Genomic DNA, 14,779 nt, shown 5'->3' on the forward strand with positions numbered 1-14,779 from the left:
TTTCATATGCTAATACAGAAGAACATCTTTATGACCTCCTGGTAGAGAAAGAGTCTTGAACCAGATACAAGAAGCACAAACCATAATAGGAAAATTGATCATTTCAATTATGCTAAAATTAAGAACTTATATTCCTTAAAAATATATATATATGTTATTAGGTCAGGGAGAGCCACAGAGCAGGAAAAAAAAATAGTTGTAACATGAGTAACAGAAAATATTTTTATCCAAAATATATAAAGAACTCCTAAAACTCAGTAACAAAAAAGACAGACAACCCAATAGAAAAACAAATGAGCGAGAAGAAACTAGAAGAATCACTTCACAAAAAAGGATCCGGATCCAGATACAGCAGGAGCCCCTCGTCTCCCACGTAGAAGCAACACAGAAGTGTGTGTGTGGGGGGGACACCTCATAGGGCAAAAAGAAAATGGGTTTCCATGAGAAAACACATTCTCTTCAGCGTGTCTCCTCTTTCTGATGCTCTCCTGGTGGAAACATTCATAGGCCACACCATGCACCCACCAGTGGAGCCTGGCCGGCGGGAGATAGGAGCTGGTGGACAAACGCCTCCTTCTTTCTGGTCCTGGGAGGACTTCCTTGAGACGCCTTGATTCAGGTTCTCAGAAGACAGTCCTTTGGGGCTGAGCACTCAGTTGCCTTTTGTGGGGACCAACTCAACAATGCACCTTCAGGTCTTTAAACTGGCCCTCCCTCTTTCACCAGGTCACTCCCCTTGTCCCTCACTCCTGTTCCCCAGGATTACACTCCCCAGTAAGATGGTGCACATCACACCCCCTCCTCCCCCATGTGCTGAGTGTCCAGGGCCATTGTGGATCCTCCCCCCACCACTGCCCCCACCCTAGCAACACCGGGAAAGGCTCTGATGATGGATGGCATATCCATCAGTGCATTACTGCTATGAAAGGCATTTAAAGGAGGCTACGAGGGGAACTTGATGCCTGAGGGTAAGAATGGATTGAAGACTGGGTCCTAAGATACAAACCCTCTACTCTGCAGATGCCCTGGGCAACTTTGCCACTAGCCCTCAAGCCCCAGGCTCTGCAACTGATCTCCTCTCTTGCCCCAAACCAAACCAGCCCTCTACATTTCTGCATGCAGCACACAGGGAAAGACTTGGTTATGATGTGTTTAAAGATCTTTGATGCCAAATGAAAAGAAAAGGAAAAGGTTTCATTAAAATCTTCTTTCAGGGTCGTGAGCCCAGAGGCAATGATGGACGTCCACAACCACAGGATGTTATAGCTCTGGTTATTTTTACTGTATCCTTAATATTAAAAATTCTGATTTCAAAGTCATTTAGGGGGTACCACACATTTGAACAGATGAAGTAAAAAGAGCATTTTTTTCAGTAGTGATGATTTTTCCAGTGTAGCATCAGTTTCAGAGCAGCCACCTTCTCTGTTGTGACAATGCAATGTCAGAGCAATGTTTCCCAATCACTCCCTGTGTTTACACCAATTTGAAGCTGCCAATTATGTCTGGTCCTTGTCAACAGAAAACAAAAATGTGCAAGCTGCTATATAAATTAATTATTGAAATTAAGCACTCACCGCTTCTAGACAGTCTTCTAAATTATTTAAAGGATCCAATTTGCTTTTCCTTGTGAAAAAATAAAAGCTCTTAGATGCTTATGTTTTGGGACAATTCACACATGGAAGAGGAATCCAGGTATACAGCAGGCATAAGCCCACACTGTAAAAATATAACACAAAATCATTAAAAGGCTAATGGGAGTGCCTTTTATCTTAAGATTCAAGTATAGGTTGCTGTGTAGGTCTCATTCTTGACAGTTTTTAAAACTCTATTTTGTGCTCCCTCTCTTCACCATTATCTCCAGATCATGCTTTTCAAGCTAGGGTTCTGTCACCTGTAACAAAGGCACTAGATCTAGTGACCTTAGGGATGATCTGCTCCTTTATCTCCATGTCTTCTTTCTTTCTTGTGTGATTAGGGGGATAAGAGCAGATAGGTGGCTAAGAAAATATTCCCTGGAAATCTGGGAATTTGCCCAGTATCTGCTTTGTAAAAGAGGTCCAGGCTTTTCCCAAATCACAGATAGGACTTCCACTGAATCTTAGTTTGCTCAGCTGTAAAGTGGGGGAATAATGCCAGCCATGCCTATCTCACAAGATCTTTTTTTAAAATCAATCCCAGCAAGGCTGCTTTGATCTGACTTTAACTCCATTTCATTGTGTGAACCTAACAAAGTAACTTCAGACAAAAGACTAGTAGGTGGATTAGCTGGTAGGATTTTTGGTATCTCCTCAAAGAATTATATCTCAACTATAGTTGCTATGCCTGGACCTGAGCCCAACCCCAATTCCTGCTTCCCCTTGGGGGAAGAGAATTGTAACCTGTCTATCAGTCTTTATCGCCATCCAGTGGTCTATGGGCCAAATAACACCAAATTATTGAGTGGATTTGAAACATTTAGGAAAAGTAATTTAAAGTCAACCACTGACTATTTCAGTACACTACTTAATTAAATGTACTTTGGGAATCCATTTTTAAAACTTATTGAAAAGTCAAATAATTACGTTGTGAATATGAATAATAAATCTCTAATCCATATTTGTAAATTAAGAAATACATATACTACGGTGGCTTTTTGAGAAAGCTCCATACTGTTTTCCCCACATCCCCGAGGTAGACAGGCAGATAGAGAGGCAGACAGGGAAGTCTTGTACAACACGAGGAATACAGCCAATATTTTGTAATACCCATAAATGGAATGTAACCTTTAAAAATTGTATAAAAATTTTAAAATAAAAAACTTTAAACAAATGCATATATTAATCACCAGTTTTTTGGAATAACTTGTAAAAACAAGTTCACTGTCTGAAGACATTTGTGAGACGCCATTAAATAGCTACATTTCTCTAAGAAAGGTCTTCAGATACAGGTAAAATATTAAATATTAAAATCAATTTATAGATTTAAACACATTTATAATACAAAAATGGCATTTTAAAATTAAAATGAGCAATGCCCACTCCTTTGGACCAAAATATTTTTTTAGGGGAATCTTATTTTCTCAATCAACAACCACTCCTCCAGAACTGAAAGGCAGTAACATTTTGTTATTACTCAAATTTATTAATAACTTTCCCCTTTTCTAAACTCTTGAAATATATATAAATTTGATTTTAGACTTCCCAGCCTTGTTTTCTTGGATGTCCGGGATGCTGAGATGGCTAATAAGCAAATCAGCTTCAGGATTCAAATACACAGTTAATAAATCCTCAGAGAAATACAAATCAAAATCCTCCCACAGAGCCTATAGGCAAAATCTATGCTTTCCCTAATCCTCCCTAACCCCAAAGATCACTTTCTACTCCACCGTATGCGGGGTTAGGGCCAGATTGTAGGCAATACTACCCCTGGGAATGCACCAGCATCTCAGGCCGGAGGATGTCCTCTTACAGGTTTCTTAATTCTATGCAAAGTAGTCTAGCCAGAGGGCAAGTCATAGTGCTGGAGGTGGTGTGTCCCATTTAAATGACAGCAGCACCTTCCTGCCACCATGTGTACCTGAGCCTCCTATCAACTCAGCCTGGAGTCAAGGACCTACAAGTCAGGGTAAAGGCGGCCCTTTGGACCTGGTAAGTCTAAAGCCCTGCTTTTAAAGACTGCTTTGCCCCTGAGGTTAATTCTTTTTTTCCTGGAGCTGGTCCCTCTCAAACAAGGACTCTGCCCAGACTTTGGGAGTTGAATCAAGGCAGAGACCAACACCCAGCTGAGGTTGTGATACCTGCTATCCATTTTGTTTCCTCCCAGGGGAAGAAGCAGGAGCAGCTGTGCCCCCAGAGGGAGCCTCTTAGGAGATGGAAGAGCTAGATACCAACACCTCAAAGGAAGACAGACTCTGCCACTTCTCTGAAGACTACAAGCAAATCTACCTCTCCCTGACCTACAGTATCATCTTCGTGCTAGGGCTGCCCCTGAACGGCACCGTCTTGTGGCACTCCTGGCGCCAAACCAAGCACTGGAGCTGCGCCACCATCTATCTGGTGAACCTGATGGTGGCCGATCTGCTTTATGTGCTGACCCTGCCCTTCCTCATCATCACCTACTCCCTGGGTGACAAGTGGCCCTTCGGGGAGCTGTTCTGCAGGCTGGTGCGTTTCCTGTTCTACACCAACCTCTACGGAAGCATCCTGCTGCTGACCTGCATCTCAGTGCACCGCTTCCTGGGCGTGTGCCACCCGCTGCGTTCGCTGCCCTATCGGACCCGCCGGCACGCCCTGCTGGGCACCGCTGCCACATGGGCCTTGGTGGTCCTCCAGCTGCTGCCCACTCTGGTCTTCTCCCACACGGACCTTGTCGATGGCCAGGTGGTCTGCTATGACACGAGCAGCCCGAAGAATTTTGATCAGTTTTTTGTTTACAGCATGGTCCTGACTTTGTCTGGCTTTGTCTTTCCCTCTTTGGTCATCTTGGTGTGCTACTCACTGATGGTCAGGAGTCTGACCAAGTCAGAGGAGAGCCTCACGAGGGTGGGCAGCACAGCCCGGGCCAAGTCCATCCGGACTATCCTGCTGGTGTGCGGCCTCTTCACCCTCTGTTTTGTGCCCTTCCACATCATGCGCTCCTTCTACCTCATGCTCCGCTTCCTGCCTTCACGGAACTGTCAGCTCCTGATGGTGGCCAGCCTAGCCTACAAGCTGTGGAGACCTCTGGTGAGCCTGAGCTGCTGCCTCAACCCAGTCCTGTACTTCCTGTCAGGTGGGAACAACAGAGTCAGGCTCTTCCAGGAACTGCGGCATAACAAGATGGGTGAGCACCCAGCTGGAGCCAAGGGATACAGACCCAGGGGCGGGCAGATCTGGGTACTGTCAAGATGAAGTTCGGGGGGAAGAAAGCTCCAAGATGTTGACAATCACTTGTTTAAACACAGTCCACTTTCTAGTGGGAGAGGGACTCAAAACCGCCTAGTGGTGTCCTGCTAGAAAGGACTTTATATTGATGGCAAGAGATTTTAAAATAAGAATATGAGAGGAGCCACTGACACAAAGGAAAACTTCCTTAATTGAATGAGAGCTGACAGTTATCTCTTGTCATTCAGATCTCAACTCAAATGTCATCTCCTCTGAAGGCACTCCTGTCCACCCTAACCAATGTTGACCTCTCACCCTCTAATCCAGTCACTCTATTATATTTCCCTATTTATTGTCTTTGTAACACTAATTAGTACCTGGACTTGTTAATCTGTTTACTTATTTATGGTCTTTTCCCCCTAGAATATAGGCTCCAATAAGACAGGGACCTCATCTGTCTGACTGCTGTACCCCTAACGCCAGCTCTACAGCAGGGCCCAGCACTAGTGAGTGCACAACACACAGGGGCTGAAGGAATATGGATAGATGGATGGATGGATGGAAGGATGGATGGATGGATGGAAGGGTGGATGGGTGAAAGGGTGGATGGGTGGAAGGGTGGATGGATGGAAGGATGGATGGGTGGATGGATGGGTGGATGGATGGATGGAGCCCTTGCTACGTAAAAGCATTTTACATGGAGTAACTTAATCCTCCCAACAACCCCTGGAGGTGGGAGCTACCATTAGTCCCATTTACAGATTAGGAAACTGACACACAGAGCTTTATGTAGCTTGTCCAAGGACACCAGCTGGAGAATGCCCAGATCACAGTGCTGGATGGAAGCTTCAAACCCAGGTATTGGCTCTGAAGCACACACCCCTAAGACTGAAGCAGACAGCCCAATCCAAATACTGATCAAGAGCTGAGTCTCACTGACAGCACCAGCTCACCTGTTCACATAATTGCTATCACCTGCAGAGCGCTGGGTACACAGTATGGCCTCTTTCACTACACTCTCAATCAGTGTTCTGGGTAAGGTCAGAAAAAATTTTGCAGGATGAGCTGGGAGACACAGGGTAAAGTGGCCGCACGAATGATGACTCACCTTATTCTTGTGTGAACATGATGGCTCAGTGTACAACAGAAAAGTTTTACCACTGTCTTAAATCATAACGTGATGTTCATCCTCTTAAAAAACATTAGGTAATCCCCAAAAAACCTTTAAAAATACCTCTCATATTTAAACAATAATGATCTCCAAGGAGCGCTCAGATCTAAACATATATTATTTAATAATTCACTATAATCTCCCTTTTTCATAAAAACAACAGTGTAACCCCTCATTCCTACCCCACTCTATTTACAGGAAGTGTCTGAACAAACCATGTAAACCATGTCTCAATTATAAAATTTTATTCTAAAAGTGCAGTTTATTGCTTTCAAGGGCACACAATAATTAGATCTAGACTAAGTGTTGCCTAGCAGAATTCCTTAGGATAATTAGTTTAATGAATAGGCAAGGATGTTTTCTAATTAGCAGGTCAGCTGTTTCTACGTAAGTAAGTGCTTCTGTCGTAGCTGAGAGAGCTCACAACTGTTTGTGCTTCTGAATATTCTCTCAACTGTCTTGCTTACACTATTAATTTTTGCCCCTTTCTTCTCATAAATACATAGGGAAGATTCAGTTGACCTACAGTCCCAACTATCACCCCTTACAAATTAGCAAGGTTTAACATTACTGGAGAATGGAAGCACAGGCTCCTCCATAAAAGCTTAAAGCCATCCCACGTCTTACTTAGCCATTACTTCGAATGCCCGCCAGCCTGCCGACCCTGGAAATGGAAACAAAGCTAATCTAGAATCTTCAGGATGCACTGCCTTTAACCAAAAAGCAAGGGATTTATACCCCTGGCCAGTTTTCCAGCCTTTAGTCCTTGTGAACCTACATGCTTGCAATTTCTCTGATCCATATAATGCTAATTTTGCTTCTGCAGAATCCTTTGACCCACTTAACAGCAAAGTATAAGCATCCACTTTTAACAGATTTCTCGATAGTTGAGATCAAAAAAGTTTAACTTAGTTATTATCGTGTCCTGGTTTTCAAGGATAGTTATCTCAAAACACAAAACTCAAAGTAGACTAATTCCCTTTAAAGAAAGGGCCTCATTGTAAAGGAAGCTGGGAACCCATCACCCAACAAAACTCAAGGGGATATTCCTGACTCCCCTGTGGTTATCAAGCCCACCTACACAAGGGGACAGAAGACTAGAAGAAACAAAAATTCTTCCCAAATCTTCCCACTCAATGCCCACTGCCTGGTGAAAGCAGGGGTCCTCGAATGTGTTACCACCCTGGGCTGCAAGCATCTTCCATAATATGCCTGGCTGCTTGGACAGGTTAAAACAAAATTGAAGGTCAGCAAATATCATGTTCAAAATATCATGACTGGGGCAGCAGTGGATGCAAGGTGTTACTTACAGCCACATACAAGTGTCAAGCATGGTACCAGCCCTTAAGGAGGTTACAGACTGTTGGAGAAACAAAGTCAAAACATACAAACAGCAATATGAGCGCTAAGGAACAATTTCAGCAGCTACAGAAAAAAATCATGTCAGTGGTTGATTAATCAAAAACAAACAACACAGAAAGTATTAGGGAAGTTTCAGTAGGGGGCAGGGGGCTGCAGGGGCCATGAAAGGCATTATACGTATGCTGAAGGCTGGGTGATATCTCAATTAGAATTTTCCAAGCATTGGAGAAAACGGAAAATTTGCGTGAGGACCAGTGGTTGGTTCCTGCCAAGGGTAGGAAGTGGAGACAACGCTGGAAGGGTGGGCTGAAGTGTGACCAGGAAGGCTGCCCCCAAACCAGCAAAAGAACCACTCCTCAAGGCACAGGGACCCACCACAGGCATTTGGGCAGGAGACTGACAGGATCAAAGCTGTGACTTAGAAACGATCTGGCAGCCATTGTGTTTTGAATAAATTAGAGAAAAGAAACAAAATGTCACAGCAGACTTCTGCAAGATCTCCTAATTGGCCTTCCTTTCCCTCAAAAACAGCCTACACACCACCTCCAGATTTTCTTTAAAGAGCATTTCATAGATCACACTCTCCCTAATTCTATCCACTCCCTCCCTGTATCCTTACCTCTATAGCATAAAGCCCAGGTTTCTCATGTTGGTATACCTGACCCATCACAGTCTAGTCCCAGCTGAACTTTTCAACTCACCTGTCTCCTACTGCACCACGTGGATTTCCACCTCACGTGTTTACCATGGGGCCACCATCCACCACTCAATACCCTCTCCCAAACCTTCCCCACATGCCTAAGTCTTCGTCTTCCCAGACCTTGGGGTCTACTTCCTCCAGCTACCTCCGATCTCACTCTGCACTGCTGACTCACCCCCTGGGCTCATCACCTTGGAGTTGATGATGGGCTCCTTCATTATTTCAGGCCAGTTTTTATCTCCCCTGCTACTCCATTTTTCGATCTATAGAGTACAGCATCCTAGCAACATCCTGAACACAGCAGACTCTCAGTAAGCAATGGTGATACTGACAAATGAAGAGGAGGAAGAGGAAGGGGACTGACATTTACGAGAACATTGCAGTGATCCAAACACAGAGATCATGGGCATGAGTAGAAGAACTAAAGGGATTTTAAAACGTATTAGAAAGAATGAAGAGAAATGAAATTAATTATTTAGACATGGGTGGTAAGGGAGACAGAACAAAAATGACTGAGACTCCAAGCATGAGGAATCAAAAGAATGATCAACCAGCACCTAGTACCTAGTGGGCACTCAGCCATTACTGCAGAGAGAAAAAGGACAGAAGGGAGAGAGGGAATGAGGCTGTGTATTGTGAGGGAGAGTTCAGTTCAGACAAGTGAAATGTGAGCTGCTAGTGAGGCCTCAAGTTGGAAGGGTAGGATGGAGGCTTACAGACAGCTTAGGCTCAAGCTCTGGGTTTAGAGTCACCTGCCCAGGCTGCAGATGGAAATTATATCCCTGAGGAAGAAGGGAAAAGAAAGACGAGAGGACCTAGGAGACAGGAACCATAAAAAATCCTGACAGGGAACACAGGGACAGGAGGAGGTACTGGATAATAGAGCCTCAGAAAATCAAACAAGGGAACAGTTTTAAGAAAGAGAATAGTCGAGGGAATTACATGAAACAGACTAGTCAAAAAGAAAGAACAGCTGTCTCTCAGCAAACAACTCAAATGCCACCTCTTCCAAGAAGCCTCCCCTGATCACTCATCAGAAGGCCCTTTCCCTTCTCTGATCCCTCATCCATACCTCTTAAGGCACATCTTGACTTCTACCAAGTATGAGCAGCATTATTTAAATCCCCTTACTTCCCCTCCTACAGGATCTAGGAGAGGCTTGAACATATGGGTATTTGCTAAATCTTTGTGGAGTAAACGAATAAACAGCAAATAATTCTCCTGGGTATGTTTTTCTGGAGTTACTGACTCAACGCAATTTATGAATGTGTGCCTATAAAACTAAATCACAAATACTTTGGGATTTATTTGTTCTCACACTCACCAACTGCAATTCAAAGCAATTCCAGGACACACAATACCTGCAAGCATCCTCACTTTTTAGCTCATATTTTAAAGACAATAAAGAAGGAAAATTTTTCACAAAGTCGTTTGCAAAAAAGCATAACCGAAGCTTATAAAGTCATGTCATGTATTCTCACTGTCTTTTACTTTCTTGTAAACAAGCCAAATCTCTTTCGTATTTCAATTTCGCAACTTTTTGTTCTGTTGAGGGTTTTTTGTTATTTTGGTTTTTTTTTTAATGTTTCAAACAACTTCAAAGGTAATGGCCTCAAGAAGAATTCCATGATAAGAAGAACTTATGTTCTTGAAGCAAGCTGTAGCTGAGCATTTTTACACTGGTCAAATCATGAACAAAAAGCAAAAAGCGCCACTTCAAGAAAATTAAAGAATCACCAAGTCTGAGACTGTTCCACTCCTTAAGGAGAAACACATTAGCAATGAGACCTTTAGAAAGCATTAGCCCAACGATCAACAACACGGCTGCTGATGACTCCTTATGTTCTCTTCTTTCACAGCCAAGCTTCTTGAAAGGGCAGGCTACACTTTTTCTTGTAATTTCTACCTTGAATTCATACACCACATCATTATGGGCTGGCTGCTGCCCCTCCTGCCATCCCACTCCGCTGAAAATGTTTCCAACAGCACACCAATGGCTTTCCAGTTACAAACTGAATGGCTGGACTCTATCCTGCTTCAGCTTTCATGGCATTTGTCACTGTCACCCACTCCCTTCTCATACTCATCTTTGCTTCCATAGAATATACCCTCCTCTGCCTCTTTATTTACACCCCTTCCTGCTCCCACCCTGTAAGTGTGGGTGGGTGGCCCCAGGGCTCCGTCGTTACCACTCTTCTACTCCATCCCCACACTCTTCCTGGGCATCTCACTGGCTCCCTGATGGCCCCATCGATGACTCCCAAACCCCACTCCTGGGAAATCCTCTTGCATTGCAAACACACGCTTCTGTCCATACAGCAGTTCCTCGGCTCTGCAAGTTTCACAAAGCCAAAACTGAAATCACTTTCCTCCCAAAACCGCTTTCTGCTTAATGGCCGTCCACCCAAGCCAGAAATCTGGGGGTCATGCTTTATTCTGGCCTTTCTCCACACTGAATTGTCATGATCACGTTATCAGTTCGACCTCCCAGGTGTCCCTGGAACTTGCCCTCTCCTCTCCATCTGCACTGCCACTACCTTAGTTCATATTCCATCACCTCTCATGGGCTTCACTGCTCCAACCTATTAATCATTCTGACTCCAGATCTGTTCCCCTCAACCTGTAATTCATCCCCCTCCTTCTGCATCTAGGGTTATCGTTCTAAAATGTAAATCTCAATCTTAATCCCCAACATAAAAATCTTCCAAAAGCTCCCATTTGCCTCCAGGATTAAGATCAAAATGCTAAACATGGAATAAAGGCCCTCAGCAATCTGCCTCCTACCAAAGCTTTCAACCTGAACTCTCCACACGCCCCCTTCACTCCATCTTCAGTAACCAGCAGGCTCCCTCAGGATTAGCTCTGGGACCTCTTGGCCTCCCCACTCACACCTCACTCCTTCTCTGCTTAGGTGAGTCATCCTACTCATCCTTTGTGATGCAGCTCAAAGACTACCTCCTCTGGGACTCTTAGAAGTGCTCCAGGACCCCTAAATCCCATTAGCCATTGCTCTACAATACTGCTCATCAGACTGTATCACAATCACAGAATCACTGATCCTTTGTCTTTTTCCCCCACTCATCGATGTGACCCTTGAGGAAGACAGTCCACATTTTCCATCTTTCTGAATCACTACCTCTAGTACAGAGCCTTAGGTTCAACGATGCCAGAAATGATGACACAGAAGTCTTTGCACATCTTACATCAAGCATCATCACATTATGACAGCATCATGCTTGGTTCTCACCAATACTACATTTCTTTGAATCATAAGATACTTTCAGCCTGAACTCTCCACAAAGATACATCCCAATTTCAGAGATGTGAGGAGGTGAAATACTGCAGTCTACAAAATACAGCATATTAATTCAAGTAACATGACTATAAAAACTTCATAGTCATCAGACTAGAAAGACATTTAAAAAATTCAAATGTTGGAAAATAAACCAAAACGTTCTAAAATAATTCCTAAATGAAGAGAATACACACGTTATCTTAAAATATTATATTTTTCCTTTGAAACATTTATTAAGGAACTGTTTGTTCTGTATCTTGATTGTGGTAGCCAGAACACAAACCTATACCTATTAAAATTCATAGAACTGTGAAATAAAGTCACAGAAATCATTTAAAAGTCTGTAATAAATATGGCCCATTCCTTAGTTCTCCCCTCCCCCAAGCCTGGACTGCACCTCACGGACCTCATCAGAACCCAACAAGGACACTTACTTCTCTGACACACTCACTCTGTCACATGAGTGATGACTCTGAAATCAGAGATGGCCCAACTCCAGGCCCACCTCCCCACCACCTCCATGTCCCTTCCAACCCCCAACCGAGGCTTCCTGCTGCTCTTACAAGCCCTGTTTCCCTTGCAGATTCTCTCATCCCAGCTCTCCCAGTCCGCAGCTGCTGGCTCAAACCCGGCCTCTCTCCTCTCCCTCTCATCCTTGTCCTACCTCACTCCAGCGGTAGTTCAACCATCTCTAGTTCACGGTACCCGGTGAGTTCCGGGCTCTACTGGGGTGGGGAGGGGGAGAAGGATTTGCCTTTTGTCCTGATACTTTTATTTACCCAGGGCAGGAAGGGTGTGCTCTGAATGGTTAAAAAACTATCTGAACATGATTAAGACACAAAACCTGGAAATAATCAGATTTTCCTTCAGAAACAGAACAAGCCTCAATATTTGGGGAGGGGCAGGGGAAAGGGGCTGGTAGAAACCTCTCAAGAAGCCTGAAACTGTCACCAGCCCACACTTTCAGTTGTTTGAGAACAACCTGCTATTTCCTAGATATGTCCACACATGCTTCGTTCCCTTGCCAGAGCTCCCAAAGAAATCCGAACGCAACCCTAAGAGGGCCCATCCGTCCAACCCATCAAGTGGATGCAAGGAATGGATATTTCTCTCAACAATGTTTTAGGTCATCCTTCAGTGAATATAGATCTAACATATGGTAATTAACCGTATTTAGGTGTTTCATAAATTAAGAATATGAGTGTAAGAAGGAACTCTAGTGATATTCCATTTTGCTAATCAGGAAATGGAAGCACAGAAAGCTACTACCCTACAAAAACAGGAGACAGTACGGAAGGTGATCCTCTTCAAAAAGACAAAACAAACTTCTATGAAGTAGACGCTAATCTCATATGGAATGCCTCACAGGTCCACTGATTTTCAGTACACAATGGGTTTGCAGTCAAACCTATAGGGGAAAAAACCAGTTCAGGGAGTAGAGTAAGTTAGGCAGGTAGCTGCCGAGAAGGGGGACAGATAAAGATCCACCAAGGAGAAAACACATTCAGCTGAGTGCGTGACCGTGTACAGGGAACACTTCCACCTCAGAGGAGTAAGTGCTAATAAGTCTGTAGTAAGTTTGGCTGTCTTTCCTGACTGGATGATGTCAAAGATTTTTCAGTATTTCTTACAAAACACCAAAGTTTTCCCCATAGACATAGGGGCAGCAAATCTCTGCTTAGAGTCTAATCTCCAATCTCCCCTGGGGCACTCCAAGAACCTGCAAATGGCAGAAGCCAAGGGGGCTAGGGCTGGGGCCGAGGCATTCCAGAAATCATGGACAGATTGCAGACAACATGAAGTTACTCTTTGCTACCAGTGGGACCAAGATATAGGTGACTTTACCCCATTCTCTACCCTTTGTCAACTATGGTTCTCCTCACATGCAATTTTTTTCCTGTCAATGCAAATTCTATTTCTCACTCAGGGTCTGTTAACTCCCATCTACATTCACAGAGTTCTCTGGAAAACATTACTTGTTACTCTCCCCCCTTTTGAACACTACCACTTTCTTCAAACAGTAGCATTCAAACGTCTATTGAATTTTATTCTTTGTGAACTTTTTAAAACTTTTATTATACAATAAGCATTTATTGTTGAAAAATTAGAAAATACAAATAAGCAAAAAAAAGTCATCACCCAGAGACAATTATGTACATATCCTTCAGACATGTTTATGTTTGTTTTTACAAAAACAACAGCACTCTGACTCTTCTACATAATAATGCCACCATTCCATGTCAACGTGCTCTCTAATGAAACCAATTAATGACTGCTCAATATTTCACTTTAAGAATATGATACAAGGTACCTAACAAACCTCCTTATAAACATGGGTGGTTTCCTGTCTTAGGCTGTGATAAACAATCTTGCAACGAAGATATTTTCTTAAAATATATTTATGTGTATATTTGTCTAATGGTTTCCTTAGAATAAATTATTAGAAATGGAAGTGCTAAGCCAAAAGGCATACAGCCCACCACCATTATGCTTTCTAGGTATTTTTTATTAATATTGCCAGCCAACTTATCCTCCAAAAAGGTTATCCCGATTTCCTCTCCTTTTTATTTATGCACCATTCAAAAATTTTTTGGGAAGATAATACCCGAAAACTTCCCCAACTTGGGAAAGGAAATAGTCACTCAAGTCCTGGAAGCACGGAGAGTACCACACAGAATCAGCCCAAAGAGGAATACACCAAGGCACATAGTCATCAAATTGACAGTAACTAAAGATAAGGAGAAAATATTAAAATTAGCAAAAGAAAAGCAATGAATAACATACAAGGGAACTCCCATAAGGTTATCAGCTGATTTTTCAGCAGAAACTCTACAGGCCAGAAGGGAGTGGCAAGATATTTTTAAAGTGATGCAAGGGGAAAATTTAAAACCTAGAATACTCTATCCAGCAAGGCTCTTATTCAGACTTACTTGAGAAATCAAAAGCTTCACAGATAAGCAAAAGCTAAAAGATTTCACCAAACCACCAAACCAGCTTTACAGTAAATGTTAAAGGACCCTCTCTAGTCATTAAACCATAAGAAAAGAGAACAAAAAGAAGAAAGAGAAAAAAAAGAGAGAGACTTACAAAAGATTGTTTTGGCTGTTTGGGGTCTTTTGTGGTTCCTTATAAATTTTGGAATTGTTTGTTCTAGTTCTGTGAGGAATCTTGAGTATTTTGATGGGGGTTGGGTTGGATCTGTGGATTGCTTTGGGTAGTGTGGCCATTCTTCCAATCCAAGAGCACAAGAAATCTTTCCATTTCTTAGTGTCATTTCGGTTTTCAGAGTATAGGTGACCTCCTTGGTTAAGTTTATTTCCAGGTGTTCTATTGTTTTTGATGTAATGGAAATGTCTCTGCCAGTTATAAAATTCTGGTTTTTGAAGTAAAAAAAAAAAGTGAATGAAGGG

General features: G+C 43.0%; 1 long non-coding RNA gene across 5 annotated transcripts in view; it reads right to left on the minus strand.

The window, feature by feature from the left end:
* The window catches only part of LOC116665607, a 28,384-nt gene extending 14,352 nt beyond the window's left edge, over nt 1–14,032 (minus strand). For 4 of the 5 annotated variants that reach the window (XR_004322250.1, XR_004322249.1, XR_004322252.1 and 1 more), the window contains exon 1: nt 1,575–14,032. This is a non-coding gene — a long non-coding RNA (uncharacterized LOC116665607). The remainder of the gene's footprint in view (nt 1–1,574) is intronic. The other variant, XR_004322251.1, reaches the window with a different exon arrangement.
* Between the last annotated feature and the right edge of the window lie 747 nt (nt 14,033–14,779).

Source organism: Camelus ferus, chromosome 1 (genome assembly GCF_009834535.1).
Source record: "Camelus ferus isolate YT-003-E chromosome 1, BCGSAC_Cfer_1.0, whole genome shotgun sequence".
NCBI classification, from domain to species: domain Eukaryota; kingdom Metazoa; phylum Chordata; class Mammalia; order Artiodactyla; family Camelidae; genus Camelus; species Camelus ferus.